This window comes from Ursus maritimus, unplaced genomic scaffold (genome assembly GCF_017311325.1).
Source record: "Ursus maritimus isolate PB19 unplaced genomic scaffold, ASM1731132v1 scaffold_2, whole genome shotgun sequence".
Taxonomy (NCBI): Eukaryota; Metazoa; Chordata; class Mammalia; order Carnivora; family Ursidae; genus Ursus; species Ursus maritimus.
The window spans coordinates 12,256,417-12,272,339 of record NW_024424452.1 but is presented as its reverse complement, the minus strand read 5'-3'; the positions used below and the strand labels follow the sequence as shown (position 1 = coordinate 12,272,339).

The following is a 15,923-nucleotide window of genomic DNA, read 5'->3' as shown; positions in this document are numbered from 1 at the left end:
AACCCTTCCTTAATAATCCTGTTGTTGGATTTAGAGCCTCTTTAATGAATTAGTTCATTAATTTTGTTATTAGGGTGACACTGCCATGAATACCTCATGTACCTTTTTTTTTTTTTTATTCTTCATAAATCCCTTAGGAGAAAGGGATACGTTATGGAATTTTAAGATGGTCCCCGATATCTTCCCCGAGAGATGACGCCAGTTCATGTGGCTTGCCAACAGTGTGTGCGGGGACTGGTTTTGCCGCAGTGTTGTAATACGGAATAATTTCTAAAATTCCTCAAAGGTGGTGGGTGTTAGACGCTACAACATCATTTGAGTGGGCATTTCTCTGATTGCAAGCAGAGCGGAACATTTCCCCACATGCTTGTTTACTAATAGCGTCTCTGTTTTCATGAATTGTCTCCTTCAGTTCTTTGCCAGTTAACATATTACGGATTTAAGTTTTTGGTGTCAGTGTACAGAAGCTCTTTCCATAACAGAGAAAAGAACTCTGTTTTCTATTTGCTGTGAATGTTTTCTCCAGATGATATTTTCCCCTTGATTTTAGTTCTAGCTTTACCAAATGGTTATTTATTTCTACAATGTACAAACTGTCCACCCTTTGTAATTTCTTCCAACTTAACTTATAAAGTTATTATCCCTTGTGCTTGCTTTCGCAGCACATATGCTAAAATTGGGACGATACAGAGAAAATTAGCCACGGCCCCTGTGCTAGGATGACACACACATTTGTAAGGTGTTCCTTATTTTTTATGGCGTAAGAATTATATCTCAGTAAAGCTGTTTCCAAAAAACCCTAGAACTTATCTTCCCTCTAAAGATCTGAAGCAGTCCAGTAAAACCAGTTGCTTTTTAGAGGTGAGGATTTTATTTAAGTTCTTCCTATTCATATTCACCTGTGATAGGTGACTATAATTTTCTTTTTGTGTGTTTACCTTTATTGGGCTTTAGGAAGAAGATGATGCTTGCGTAATGGACACGAAGGTACTCTTATCTCGTTTTGCACTCTGGTTGTGTTATACAACATCGGAATTATCTGTCTCTTAAAAAGTATGAAAATTATTCTTGTGGAAACACTGGGACCAACTACATTTAATAGGTTGTTATCTGATCATGTCCTCAATTTCTTCCTTGGTTGTTATTCTGTTTAAATTTATATTTCTTGAGTTATTTTTAGTAATCTATATTTTTCTAGAAATTATTCATTTCATTGAAGATTTCCACTTATTAGTCAACAGTATTCTCTTCGGATTTGGAGGAAAAATATCTATTGTCTATATTTTGTCCTATCTCCTTCCTCATTTCTAATTAAAAATGTTCCCTTAATTACATTTGTCAGAAGTTTGTTTATTTTAGTAGTCTTATCAAAAAAACCCAGCATTTGAACTAATTTATCACTCTGCTTTATGTCTTACAATTTATTTATTTTGGCCCCTATCTTCATTTATGGCATCTTTTAAAATTACATTTCCCCTTAGCTTTTAAATGGAAACTTTTGTTAATATCAACTTGGATAATCCCTGCCTGAGTAGGATTCTGAAGACTGAAATGAGTTCGGGGGAGAGAAAGTGATGTCGTATCATGATATATGTATCGACTGGGGACTAGCCAGGACTACGGAGCCCGCATCAGCTAGTTCAATAGAGGGAAATCATTTGGGAAGTTGTTGGGAGGTGTTGGAAAAGCTGAAAAGCCCAATGGGTTGGTGGGTCAATGCACAGATGAATAGCAGCACAAGCTGCAAGGACTGAAGAGAAAGGAGGGGCTGTAGCCAGACCCCAGGACCTGGGTGCCCGGTGGGACCCAGAAGCCCAGGTCTGATGAGAAGCCACAGAAGGCAGAGATGGGGAGGAGGGTGGGAGAGGAACTGCTCTCCACTCTCCAATCTCCTGCCAGTGTCTCTCTTTGGCAGAAATTAACCAGAAGCCAGTTGGCAAAGAAGCCTGAGAAGTGTAATTGGCAGGGTTTGGGCTGAACAGGGAAGGGCAGCCAATGGGTGTGGGAACAGACCATGAGCAGCACCGACACCTTGCCTTCAACAAGGCGAAGTCAGAAGGGTTTGTGATGCTGGAGAGATGACAAGGCTAATACTAGGATGCTGTGGAATCTTTGTTAAGTCCTGCTGGGCTGTAATTTCTGCACCCCTTTCTGCTTCTCTCTGTCTCCTTGCTTGATTTCCATCACTGAGCCCATTTTATTAATTTATTTTATTTTTAAAAATTTTATTTTATTTAAGAGAGAGAGAGAGAGTGTGAGCGCACAAATGGGGGGAGGGACAGAGGAAGAGGGAGATAAGCAGACTCCCTGCTGAGTGGGGAGCCTGATGTGGGGCTCGATCCCAGGATCCTGGGACCATGACCTCAGCCGAAATCAAGAGTCAGACACTTAACCGACTGAGCCACCTAGGCAGCCCAACTGAGCCCATATTAAAAAGGGAAGTCAAGTGTCTGTCCTGGCTCTTTTCTCAGTTAATTCCCCCACCCCTGTGCCCCACCGACCACCCTACCTCCTGTTGGCCATTTGACCACAGCCTGGATTCGAACCTGGACCTGCATACAAGAGTGCTCAGCCTCCCATCTGTACTCCTAGCTTCTTTGTTCAGCTCCGGAGCTGGATTCCTAGCTGCCTAATGGGCACCACGGACACCCTAGAGTCCTCGTAAATGGAATTTATGATGTTCTCTTCTCCGCAGATCTCTTTGTCCCTTGCCTCCCTTTGTCAGTGGATACGATCTCCCCCACTGCTGCATCAGAGCGGACCGGCCTGGGGTAGCTTTTAGCCCCTTCCTTCTCCCCACCATCCCGTCCAGGCCTCTGCCCATCTGCTCAGTTCTGTGCCCCAAGACCACGGTTTCCTCCTTTCACACTGCAACTGCACCAGCTCCGTTCCACCTTCTCCAGTCTCCCTCTGTTCCCATCCATTCTGCACACTGATGCCAGAGTGATAGTTTTGGAACCATAAGCTGATCATGTCATCCAAGGCTGTAAATTTCCACAGCGCCTCCAAGTGGACAGCATTCGCCCCCAGTGTCTTCACTGTGAGAACAGCTCCTGTCTCCTTTGCCCACCCCTATCTTTTGCCACCTTGGGTCCAATCCCACCAATCTACTTTCTCTCCCCAGAAGGGGCCAGGGCATCTGTGCCCGTGCTTCTCTCTGATTCCAGAGGGCAGCTCTTCTCAAAGTGGGTGATTGGACCAGCATCAGGATCACCAGGGAATTTACTAGAAATGCAGATTCTCAGACCCCACCCAGATCTACTGAGTGAGAAATTCTGGAGGGGGAGGCTTGGGAATCTGGGTTTTACCAGCCCCCCCAGTTGATTTCGATGCAAGGTAGGGTCGAGAACCACTGTTGTAAAGGCCCTCCCCTTGCACCTGGTATCCTACTCAGCTACAGATGTCAGCTTGGAGTCACCTCTCCTCTTACCTCTGACATCACCGTCACCGCTCCCTCCTCTGTTTCACTCCTTCCGTCTCTCCCTCCCTCCCTTCTATCCCTCCTCCCTCCTCCCTCCCTTCTGGTTCTTGATCCCTCCTCCCCACTACTCCTCAGCGTTAGTAGCTGCATTCACAGGATGTGCAGAGAGGCCATGGTGGGCAGCCATATTGCTCTGCATTGCGGAAGTTCTTCAATGGGCCGTGTGTGGCTACTTCTAAGGCAGCCTCCCAAAGACACGGAGTGCGTTCCAGGCACGGCAGCTTCCCAGCAAGCCCCTAAGTTCTGCTCAGAGTGTTTCCTCCTTATGGCGGGAGAGGCCCTGGGCTGGGGGTCTGGAAGAGTTTATTGGTTTGGAGGGCCAGTTACCCTCACTGGCCCAGGAGGCCTGAGGATCAGGCTAGCGTTGTAGTTTTTAATCTTGACTAAGTCAGACTCCTTCTTGAAGCCTTTTTTTGGAGACCTTTAGGAAGATAATGCCTGACAGTATTCTCCCCCCAACAGCACAGTCCTTGCCCAGAGAAGGGTAGGCTTAATTAGAGATGTGTATGTCAGTCCCAGTTCTGAAGCTTTCCCCTACTTCCGTTAGCTTCCCCAATGCACAGGGTTATGGGAGTTCTCCAGATGAAAGGCCCTCTCTCTGTATCCTAGTTTTGAAAACATCTGTACCTGGTGTCTAGCCCCGCACCGTCCGCCGTGAAGGTGTGGGAGGAGGGTCCGATTGGCCTATGGGAATCTCCTCCAAGAGGAGGAGAGAAGAACTAAGGCTCACACATGAAGAATTAGGACAGGACGTGATTTTATATATTAGCATACAGTAATTAGCGTGGATTCAAGTGCCAAATTGAGTGATACCAACAATTAGAGAATAGGACAGCATGTTGTACGAGCAGATGACGTGTTGTGAATAGTAAGCACAAGACGAGTTGGGGAAAGTAGATAAATGGAGGCTGGGGGGGGGGGGGGGGGTGGGGGGGGGGGGGGGGTTGTGGGAGGGAGTGAGATTTGTGCTTAGTAATGCTGGAAGATGATAACATCGAATAACTTGAATTGGGAGCTTTACTGTGTGCTATGTACTCTTCTGTGTGCTTTTCATTAAATCATTTGATTTTTACAATAGCCCTATGAGGTAGGTCCCATTTTACAGATGAAGACATTGAGGCACAAAGAAGGTGAGTAATTTTTCACAGTGACACAGCTGGATGGTAAAGGAGCTTGGTTGGAACCCACAGCCTACCTTCGGCCCTTATGCTTAACCGCTGAACTATATAAATCGGGTTTGGTCTTTCTTCTGAGACTTGGGAGCCCAACACTTGAGTTGGGTGAGGTGGGTGCAGGACCAACCAGTGAGCAGCAGAGCATGAGGCCAAGGGTGATCGGAGAGATGAGGCCCGGAGGTATTGGTCACCTGGTGCTGGGCAGAGAGGCTAGCTACGTATCCATCAGCAGAAACCAGGCAGAGAGCCCGAAGCCGAGCATCAGCTGCAGGTGAGAAAGAGGAAGTGGCTGACTCTAGGGTAGGGGGATGCTTCACACCCTCAGCCTCTGTCTTCCATCCCTTCCCATCCTGCTGGGAGTCTAGTGTCCCCCATTTCAGTGACTTGTCTCAACAACCTTCCTTCCCAGTCTTCCCTTGGTCCCAGTCAATCACACTCTCTGAGCAAGACTCCAATTCTGGAAAAACCCAAATTTCTCCAAGCCTGCAGATGGGCAGCTAAACTCTGGAAGAAAAAGTTACCCATCAAGGCCAATGGGGTTTAACAAAAATTCATGCTTACTGGTGGTCGCAGCAAAAATTCATGGCTGCTGATCACAGTGGCATTCTTAGCGCTGCCTATCCATCCTACCGTAGGTACGCCACCATTATCTCTTGTCTGGATGTCTGAATCGGCCTCCTACCTGGTCCGCATTCTCATCCCTCTACAAACCAGTTTCCAACATTTAGCACCCAGAATGACAGGATTAAGGAGGACTCAGGGAATGTCACTTTCTGCTTGTCCCTCTGCTTGCCTCCCATCACACTTGGAATGAAATTCACAAGGTCTTTCATGACCTGGCTCCTCCCTGCCTCTCTGACCTCATCTCCAACCATGTCCCCCTCACTCATTCTGCTCCACTGACTTGGGTAGGGGGGGCTGTCTCTTCCTCTAGGTTCCGGTAATCCTTGACACTCCTCGTTTCTTCCGCCTGGGGTTCCCTTCCCCAGCTATCTCCATGGAGGACTTCTTCCCATCAGTCCAGTGCTACCTGGCCTTCTCCCCTACCCCAGGTAAAGCTACACCATTTCCATCTTTATCACATTTTTTTTTCTCTTCAAAATACCTATCACCAGCTTAAATCCTTATTTATTTATCTGTTATGGCAGAGACTGTTTAATGTCTGCTCAGTACTTATTCTCTTTTTTACTAACAGAGCCCTGTTTTCTTTGTGGCAAGAATCTATCCAGTTGGGATTATATTTCCCTACCGGCCTCCCCTGAAGGTAGGAGTAGCCAGTAAGTCGTATGTATTGCCTGTGGACTAGATCTTCATGGAAAGCTGAGCCTGCCTCCTTTGGGAGACACCTCCTCTTCCCTTTCCTCTTTTCTCTTTCTTCCTGCTAGAATGTAGGCAGCCATTTTGGAATACCAGGTGCTCTGAAAGACAGAAGCCAGGTGCTAAGGATGGTGGATCTGAAAGACAGGAGGAATCTAGGCCCCCGATGGCATTGTAGAGCCACCCTATGAGTTTCAGAGTGCCAACCTCCAGACTTATTTTATGTGAGAGAAACTAGACCTACAACTTGGTTAAGTTGATGTTATTTGAGTTTTCTGCATACTCAACCGAACCTATTTCTAACAGACTTATTTATAATCTTTCTTCCTTGACTGGAATGCAACCTCCATGAGCCCAAGGACTTTGTCTTTACTATTACTACTAAATCCCTGGTACCTAGAATATCATCTGGCACGTAGTAGGTACTCAATAAGTATTTGTTGAATGAGAAGCGTATGGTATTAGGGAGGGCCTGATGGTATTTCCCAAGGTGCAGTCTATGGGGTAAGGATCAGTCAAGGGAGACTAGGTGACGAGGAAGTGGTAACACCAAAGCCACTGGGGTCTAACATGATAGAAGCATATTCCTGCTTAGTTATGGTCATCTGCAAGTCTGAGCAGATTTCCAGGCATTTGTTCTCTGTGTCCACCATTCTTGGCTGCTCTGGCCTTTTTGCATCTTTACTCAAGTTCACCATGCTTCAGAGCTCACCATGGCAGAAGAAGGGTGCCAGGAGAATCATGAGCCCGCTCTCCCATGCTTCTGCCTGGAAGGGACACAGACCATTTTTGTTAATATTTCATTGGCCCAAGTCAGTCATCTGGCCATGACTATGAAAGGGGTGGGAAGGGAGAATCGTGGAAATACTGCAGGGCACTGGTAGTATCCACCATAGGCTCTCTGCAGCCTCGGAAACTGCTGGGGAGGGAGTGGGTAAGAGTCCCGAGCACACTCAGACAGGGAAGCAATGGTAGGCAAACCCCACCGCGGACGGACGCCACTTCAAGGGTGGGAAGTGGGGGAGGGGAGAGAAGCCTTATGCACATTGATGCTTCCTTGAGTTCACCTTTTAAGTGAGAGGATGGTACCTTCTCAAGCACACGGACCAGCCGGTGGCTCAGCCGGCATTGTTGAGAGCACCTGCTCTTCCGTATGAACCTTGGACTTAACTTTTGGTGCCATCAGACCGCACCCTGTTTTCTCACTTTGTCCCGCTATCCGGGCCTGCTTCATAGGGAATGCACTGTAAACCCTAAACATTTGTATCATCTTTGCTCACATTCCAACTTAACAGCCCTGTGTCCCGTCACTTCGGGACTTTGAATTAAGCCATAAACTAATTCAAGCTCAGATGTGATAGTTTGATAAAATAAGTCACCTCACATATTTGCATTTTAATGGAGGCTCTCAGTGCCTTAAAGCAGAAGGGTTGTAATTTCAGGCACCCTGGTAAGCAGGTTGGGAAAATATTTTTCTCCAGAGGAGCCTTTTAGTGCTCCTTAAATCTTATCACACTGCTCTGCAGACAGAACAAGACTGACTCCCTCGGCTGATTTCTGTCACGTTCCAAGCCAGATACCTCCTGGGAAGAGGGCAAAACGATAACAACATAGGCCCTATTTTATTAAGTATATTGGCAGGAGAAGAAAGGAAATGTATTCAGAGGAAATGGACTCAGGTGTGCAGAGAAAAACAAATAAACTAGCCCACCACCCTGTCCCCTGATAAAACATCCAGTGGTGTTCATAGTGGAATTATGCTGCTTTTCCATAAAAGACAACTTGGCTTTTTGTGCAGTTGTGGAAACAGCTAGGTTTCTTCCCCACTGTTTGACATTTTCCATGCTTGTTGCTAAATCTTTGACAGAAGCATTAGCTGGGCTGAAGAATAATAGTGTTGTAAGAAAGCCGATAATGGCCTAGAAAAAAAAGTATGTATAATACATACCTTGACATTGAATCGCTGAATACTTTAATAAGTAAAGCATACAAACGGAGGCCTTTTGTGTTGACATAAACTGTAAGCTCTACCTTTCTTCTCATCGAGAGGCATAAAGAACGGGAGAGGAAAATAGATGGAAGAAATTCAAATATTTTCCTTGGGGGACTTGATGTGCCAATGTGTTATATACACCGAGAGGTTCTTTGTAATTTCCTTAAGTGTTAGAGGGAGAATGAGAACCAGAGCGAGGGGAGATACAGTGTGTGCTGCCTTTCTTGATGTTTTCCAGAAACCAGTTCCAGATGTGAGACTCTTCTGCTAACGTGGTTTTCAGAATCCCAGGGGACTCGATAAGCTCCCTTGTAGTGAGCACCACCGAAGTCAAAGAGGCCTGGGCTCTGGTAACCCAGAGCCAGAAGGGGTGCCAGAAGGGGTTCGTAGGACCTGAAATGAAGGGCCCTTTGGGACGGCGCCTTGGGGCGGGACACAGGATCTCAGACAGAGTCTTCCAGATGAGGAGTGAATATGAGCAGTGAAGGTAGTTGAATATGTCAAGAAGGTTTTGGTGACTCCTGTATTTTTTTGACTTCGATTTTTGGGGAAAAAAAAAATCTTATCCATTTCCATAGTAAATACTCCCCTACTAGAATGTCAAGTGGTAAACTTGAAGCCTTTTTAGTCCTCTCTCTCATTTTCAAACCTTCTCCAGGAAAGCTGTTACTGCCTCCCTCCCCTTCCTCCTGTCTTCTGCCTGTTCTGGGAGCAGCTATGGAAATGCTTCTTCCTGGGGGATATCTCCCGACTCTATGGCATGAGACTCTGACCCCAAGTATGCCTCGCTGCCTCCCGTGGATTATACTTAACCTTGACCGGAGATCGATTTTTGGTTAGGTGTATTTTTGACTGCAAGTAATGGAAATCAAGGCTCACAGTGGTTTTAATAAAGATACCTAATTGTCTCACATAATAAGAAGTCTGCTGGTGGGAGCAGTGGTTCCCTAACGCCATCAAAATCTAGGCTCTTTCTCATTTTCTACTATGTCATCTCTGGTTATGGGCATTTGGGCCTCACGCTTAATACCTCATGGTCACCATGATGTAGCCCTTTACATTCAAGGAAGGAAGCAGGGATCCTGGTGGCAAAAAGGACCCTCCCTTTATCAAGGAGGGGAAAATAATGTTTCCCAGAAGCCCATCAGCAGACTGGTTTTCCATTCTCGTTGTCCAGTGTGACCACAGGCTACCCCTAGCTGCAGGAGGGGTTGTCAAAATTAGTATCTTTTCAAGGGAAATAGAATTGTCCACAATTAACTTAGATTTATAACAATTCATCGCCTTGAATTGGACAGGTCCTGCTGGTAAGAAAAACATCGAAGGTGGGTAGGCAAGCAGTGTCTATCTGTGTGTAGATGGCACCTTTTTATCCCACTACTGGTTTGTGCCACAAACATATATCTTATTCTGCAGTGTCGATGTGTCCCTGGGCAGTGGCTGTAAATATTTATATACGAAATAATTATTTTTTCACTGATTTCCATTAAAAAAACTTAGATTTATATGGAAAGTCTTTTGCCTAAGATTAGACCAAATCACATGCTTAAAATGGTGATAATACCAATATTGAAATATAAAACTCTGTAGGTGATTTCCATATTTGAGCAACAGATGTGTTCCCCTAAGGTAATTTTAGGTAAAGGGAATCCTCTATTTCCTTTAACCATTATTATGAAGTTGGATCTTCAGTCCCATTGGAAAATATTCTTCTGTAGTTGGTAGAAGTAGCTGAAAAATGGTAGCAGATGAAGTTTCTAGATGGTGACCCAGCTCCCACACGGGGCTTTGCATCAGAATCACCTGCTGGGGTTTTCTTAAACTACAGAATTCCCAGACTTCTCTTCAAATCGGTAGAATCGCAATCTCTGAGAAGGGAGCCCGGGGATCTGTGGATTTAGAAAGCTTCCCAAGTGATGTTGATACACAGGCAGGCTTAGGGATTATTGCCATAGACTCAGACCTATAGACTTATCGAACTTAATGGGATTTGGAAGTAAATGTGGTTCAAATCCTTCATTTTACAGATGCAGAAAGAGAATGTCAGTCTTGCTGGCAGATGTAGGAAGTATATGGCAGCAGAAACTTGACTTCAACCTTCTGGAATCTGGAGCTTGTGCTCTCACCGGGACATCACCCTACTGGGGGATGGGATTGGACATATTTTGTATGGCGCCTCCAAAGTTTGATGGTATTTTTTGAACCTGGAATCTATTGCTTGCCTTCGTATCTCTCACTCCTCTCTTTGATCAGAGCTTTCCTCAGAGTGTAAGCTTTCTCTGAAAGTCATCAAACTCCTTATTCTTAGAACTTCTTCCTTTGGGCTAGAGATGTACATTGCCTTACAGAACCAGGTTACATCACTTAATTTGCTGGGAACTAAGAGCAACAGGGATACACTCCAAACGGAAATCTTCAATCTGAAGATCTCTGACTTATATATCTTTTTTTGTGTTAGCAACTTTGTTCAAAATTTTGTAAAATGAGCATATCTGCATTTGGCAGTTATTAACGTCAGAACCATGAAGCCAACTTACAGTAAGGGAAAAGGGAAGGGCGCTAAGATTTCATTCATGAGATGAACTGTTTGGGGAATGACGTATTTTTGTGTGTGTGTGAGCAATTCGGTTCAAAATTTTGTAAAATGAGCATATTTGCATTTGGAAGTTATTAACGACAGATCCATGACGTTAGCTTATTGTAAGGGAAAAGGGAAGAGTGCTGAGATTTCATTCATGGGGTGAACTTTTGGGAGAATGCTTGTTATACACTAGATCCTGGACCCGATGCTACAAGAAGGAAGGTTGTAGAAAGGTTAGAAAGGTTTGGGGATGTTGGGGAAGAGAGAACTATTAACAGACTACTACAATATAATATGATAAAGGTGACATTCAAGGAATGCACAAAGCACAGAGATAGCGTGGAAGAGGAAGAGATTCACTTCTTTTGGGGTTGGGATGGGAGGGGGCTTTATATCCAAGATGTGACTTCTGAGTTGAGTCTATAAGGATGAGTAGAAATTCAAAAAAGAGGACAAAAGGGACTGACATGCCATGTCTGTGCAAACAACACGTGCAAAGGCCTCCCTGGGTTTCCGTGGGGAGACTGGAAGTGTCGTATGGGGTGTGACAGAAGGTGGAAGTGGCAGTGGAGGGGCCAGCTCGGGAAAGGACTTCTGTGATAGCTTAAGACATTTGGGCATCATCGCATAAGCAATGGCGATATGCTGAACTTTCTGAGGGGGAGAAGCAGGCTCAGATGGAAGCTGTGTTGGTGGGGGGAACATTCTGAAGGCAAGAAATCACTTAGGGCTTATTGCATTCATTTGCTAAAACAGGGTAAGAGACTTTCATGGCGTAGAAATAATGGGGGTAAGGAAGAGGGAAGGAGCCACTAGGTGTTCAAGAGGTTGAATTGACAGGACCTGGGGGCTGACTGGGTGTATACGCTGAGAAAGAGGAACAATGGAGAGCAATCCTCATGCTTTGCATGTTGGGAACAGAGCGATGAGGGACATTTTGTTTTATTTTTGGGGGGGTGTATAGTGAATTTCGTGTTGGCCCATTCAAGTAGAAACTTGAGGGGTGACATTTCCATAGGCACGGGAGACCTTTCTGGGGCTGCAGCCTCGAGATACATCATTTTGATGTTGATGTACTGATTTCCTATGTTGACTGTGGAGAGACCTGAGACCATAAACCAGGGGGCTCCTAACATTTAAGGAGTGTATTTGTCAGCGCGTGCTGCGTAACAAGCCACTCCAAAATTCGAGACTTAAAACAACAAGCATTTGTTATTTCTTATGATGAGTGGTTTGGCTGGGTGATTCTTGGAATGGGCTGGCTGGCTGCTGTAAGACGGCCACTCTCAATGTCTGGCGGTTGGCTCGAGGTCAGTTGGGGTAACAAGATGATTTGACCACGTGTCTCTCATCATCCAGCTGGCTAGCCCAGGCTTGTTCCTATGGTGGTGATTTAAAGAGTCCCAAGAGGAACAAAAGAGGGGAAAACTCCCATGCACAAACACTTTTCTGGTTTCTGCTTCGGGTGTCACATTTTCCACATGTCATTTGTCAGAACAGGTCGCTTGGCAAGCCCCACGTCCGTGTGGAAAGGGACATAGATATAGAAAGGGGAATTACTGTGGCTACTTTTGCGAACACTCTCCCACAGGGGCACGACAGGTGGAGACCCAACCCATGACGGTCTGAGCATCTACTTTGTGCCCTCAGTGTGCCGGGCAATTTAGAGGAGTTTATAGAGGCAAGAAATCAGCTCAAAGTCACATTTACTAAGCGAATGAGCTGTCATTCAAATCTTGCTCCATCTAGGTCCAAAGTTCATCCTTGATTATCCCTCCACTGTCTCTGTGTACTCAGGATAAGCTCTGAGCACAGGCAAACCTTCACACTGTGCAAAGAATTCCTTTCGCTGCCCCTGAAATACACAAAGAAACTAAAAAGAATAAAGTGACCCTTTACAATTTCTCAGATTAGAGGTTATGTGCTTGTATTTGGCCATTTGTTCTTGATTATGACTAAGGCTAATTGTTTATCTGACGGCTGGTTAGGGATATTAGGACGTTAAGTGCTGCTCGCACATTCTGGGGTTTGGCCCATTTGGCTCGGGATGACTCACAGGGAGTGTTCGCTTGCCTTTGAAAGGTGTTTATTTTTCCCCATTAAGTCTGTGTGCAATCCATTCTTTCTGCAAATGCCGATTTCTTCCTTCATGCCTGCTTTCAAAAGGAGTGCCCTGGGCAGGTGTGCTGCTGCATCCTTACTCCCCTTACATCTCTGAATCTATTTTGCACGGTTGCTCTTCGCAGAGACTCTGCATGTTGGGATTTCTATCGTGTGAGAAGGTGTAATATGCAAGGATCAACAGAAGGCCCCGGGCAGGTTGCTTCTTCTCATCATAACTCCTTTCCCGGCTTACAAAACAAGAGGAGTTGATAGATGGTACGTAAGTTTGCACCTACCTCTAAGGGCTAATTGTGGTTTGTGATCCTTGCTTCGCGGGTCCCTGGAGAAGGTCAAGGGTCCAGGTGAGCTTGTGGTATAAAATTCTGTGTGATCCTGGACCTGAATATTTCTCTAGCGTCATTTCCTGCCACTGCCCTTCGTGGCCATGCTGTAACACTAGCTCTTTCCTCACAATCCATGTGTCCTCATGCCCTCGCTCTGCACATGTGGTTCCTCTTCCTGGAAGGTTCTTCTCCTTTCCAGGGATCTTTCCTTGTCCTTGAAATCCCAGCTCAAACCTCAGAGCTAGCAGTCTCTGTGAAAGCTTCCACAATCTCACCACTGCACCCAAGCTCCTGAAAGTGCTGGGGATCCCCTCTCTCTGTCCTCCAGTGTCCTGTGTATATATATATCTCTAGGGAAGCCAGGGCACCCTGTGTCTCAATTTCGTGTCTCTTCTTTGGACTAGGAATTCCAACGTGGCAGGCTTCTCTGTGTCTCTAGCTCCTAGAACAGTGCTTGGTACGTAAATGATGCTCAATATATGAGGAGATAGAGAAGAGTTGCCCCCAGCCTATCCCGCAATGTCTCCAACTCATCCAGCATCTTCTGACGGTGGTGCTGACCACCGTCTTATAACGTTGGGTGGATGTATTGTAATTGTAGCTGCCCCTGAAAATATTAGGGATAACGTCTTTAGGTCTATCAGATTGGCAGGGCAGCTCCGGCTTCTGGGGGTCCCTTATTGGATTCCAGGCAAATTCTAGTTTTACTGACCTCTGGTTTGTGTGATGTGAGGGCCTTGGAACTTTCTAGTCTTTGCAGAGAATGATCAGCTATTGTTCTGGTTTCTGACACTTTGGATGGGTTGAGGAGTAATCTAATCGAGGAATATGCCAGATGGGTTGAGAACAAGAAAACCAGAAGGCAGGAGGATAACATAGAGGGCTTTCACTGAAGTCCAGGAAGGTTCCATGCTTGGGTCACCGGAAGGATGGTGGTGGTGTCATTAGGTGGTGTCCCACCTAATGTGGGAAGAGGATCAGGTTTGGGAGGGAAGATGATAAATGCTTGATCATGCCAGGCTTGAAGCATTTGTGGGACATCATGGTGGAATTGTTCAGTAAGTACTCGACATGGAGACCTACTCCGTGGAGAAATAGGTAGGAACCATAGCAAGAAAGATGGGGTTTACTAAAGGTGAGAGGGTGGGTGGGTTTGCCAAGAGGGAATATATGGAGATGAGGAAAAGCTGCTTAATGAATACTTGGAGAACACCTTGTCTAACCATGATTCAGAGGGATGGAGAAAGATGTAAGGGTCCTGGGAGAATATAAAACCATGAAAACTTATGGAGTAGAGTTTGTTGAGTGCGGGCCCAGTGACTCTTAAAGGGAACTCTTACTTACATATCTTAAATGAAAAATAGAATTTGTCTTATGGAATGATACCCTCCTTAACTATGTGCAGAATGCTTGCAGGTTTGCCCATGAAGACTGGTGGTCTGATCCAGGCAGTCTAATTAGTTGAGTCAGCGCAGACAATAGGTAAAGAGACAGATTGTGCATGGGAATAGGGGAAATTTCAATAAGATGGGATAAATTAGGAGTGTTTATTGACACAGAGAATCACAGGGGTTTTCACACTGGTAGAATTCTTAACTGCTTTTTTATTTTTATTTTTTTAGAGGGGGGTGAGGGAGGGAGAGAGAGAATCTTAAGCAGGCTCCATACCCAGCGTGAAACCCAATATGGGGCTCAATCCCACGACTCTGAGATCATGACCTGAGCTGAAACCGAGAGTCAGATGCTTAACCGACTGAGCCCCCCAGGTGCCCGCCTTGACTGCTTTTTAAAATAATGTGGGTTTTCTTTTTCCCCCTCTCTAGTCTTTCTCTGTGAGTGAAAGGTATATTTCTGGTTTACAGGTGTAATGACTGGACGCAAATGGGATGAACTTCGTGCTTTTATTAATTAATTTATTTTTGGTGTTTACTCAGGCCTCAGAAAGAGACTGTTTTATTGAAAGCTATTCTGTTTTGGTTTTTGCTTTTTTTTTTTCTTTAAATAAACAGTTAGTATTCAAAAACACATTGGGAATTCTTATTTATTTATTGTGGTAAAATATACAGAAAACTTATAATTTTAACCATTTTTAAAATTTTGCCAAGTTTTTAATTTTAATTCCAACACTGTTAACACCCAATTTTACACTAGTTTTAGGTAAAGTTTTAACCATTTTTAGGTGTACAGTTTAGTGGCATTGAGTACATTCACGATGTTACGCAACGATCACTACCATCCTTTTCCAGAACTTTTTCATCAACCCCAATAGAAACCCTGTAGCCATTAAACATTAACTCCCTACCTACCTCTCTCTCCAGCCCCTGGTAACCTCTACTCTACTTCCTCTTTCCATGAATTTACCTAGTCTCAGTACCTCATATAAGTGGAATCATACATATCTATCCTTTGGTATCTGGCTTCTTTGACTTAGCACATCCTTGGGAATTCTGGACAACTCTCTGGAATTTGGCTGTCCCCCTGTCTTGCATATGGATTTCTGGTGTCAGTCACAGAACTCCTTAATTATTTTCTCAGAGGCGTTTGCTCTGCCCCTCTTAAAAGAGGGCATCGAATTTTCTCTTCAAAGAAGCCACTTTGCACCTTTCAAATACAACTTCCTGTTGCAACAGTTGTGTGATGGGAGTCTTGGTGGTGGTTTCAACTTTTGCCAAAGGCCTATAGCGGAGGAGTCTGTGGTACACGGTGCTACTGACCTGCCCCACGGGTGCCCCATGTCATGCGTCTCTCACCATGGAGGGGATCCCAGAAATCCTTCGTGATGTGGTAGAGCACCTGGGCTTCCTTATCCTGAGTAATTGCGACCCTCGTGTGAGCCCTTGTCACATGTCAAAACACTTCTTCATTTTAACGGGTTTCATAACATTTTTTTACAAGCCCCCAATTTTGTTATTATTAGATTCAACAGACA

General features: G+C 45.1%; 1 non-coding gene across 1 annotated transcript; it reads left to right on the top strand.

The window, feature by feature from the left end:
• The first annotated feature begins 646 nt into the window (after positions 1 to 646).
• LOC121104119 lies at positions 647 to 754 on the top strand. The gene has a single exon (XR_005836490.1). It is a non-coding gene; the product is annotated as a U6 spliceosomal RNA (small nuclear RNA).
• The last annotated feature ends 15,169 nt before the right edge of the window (positions 755 to 15,923 follow it).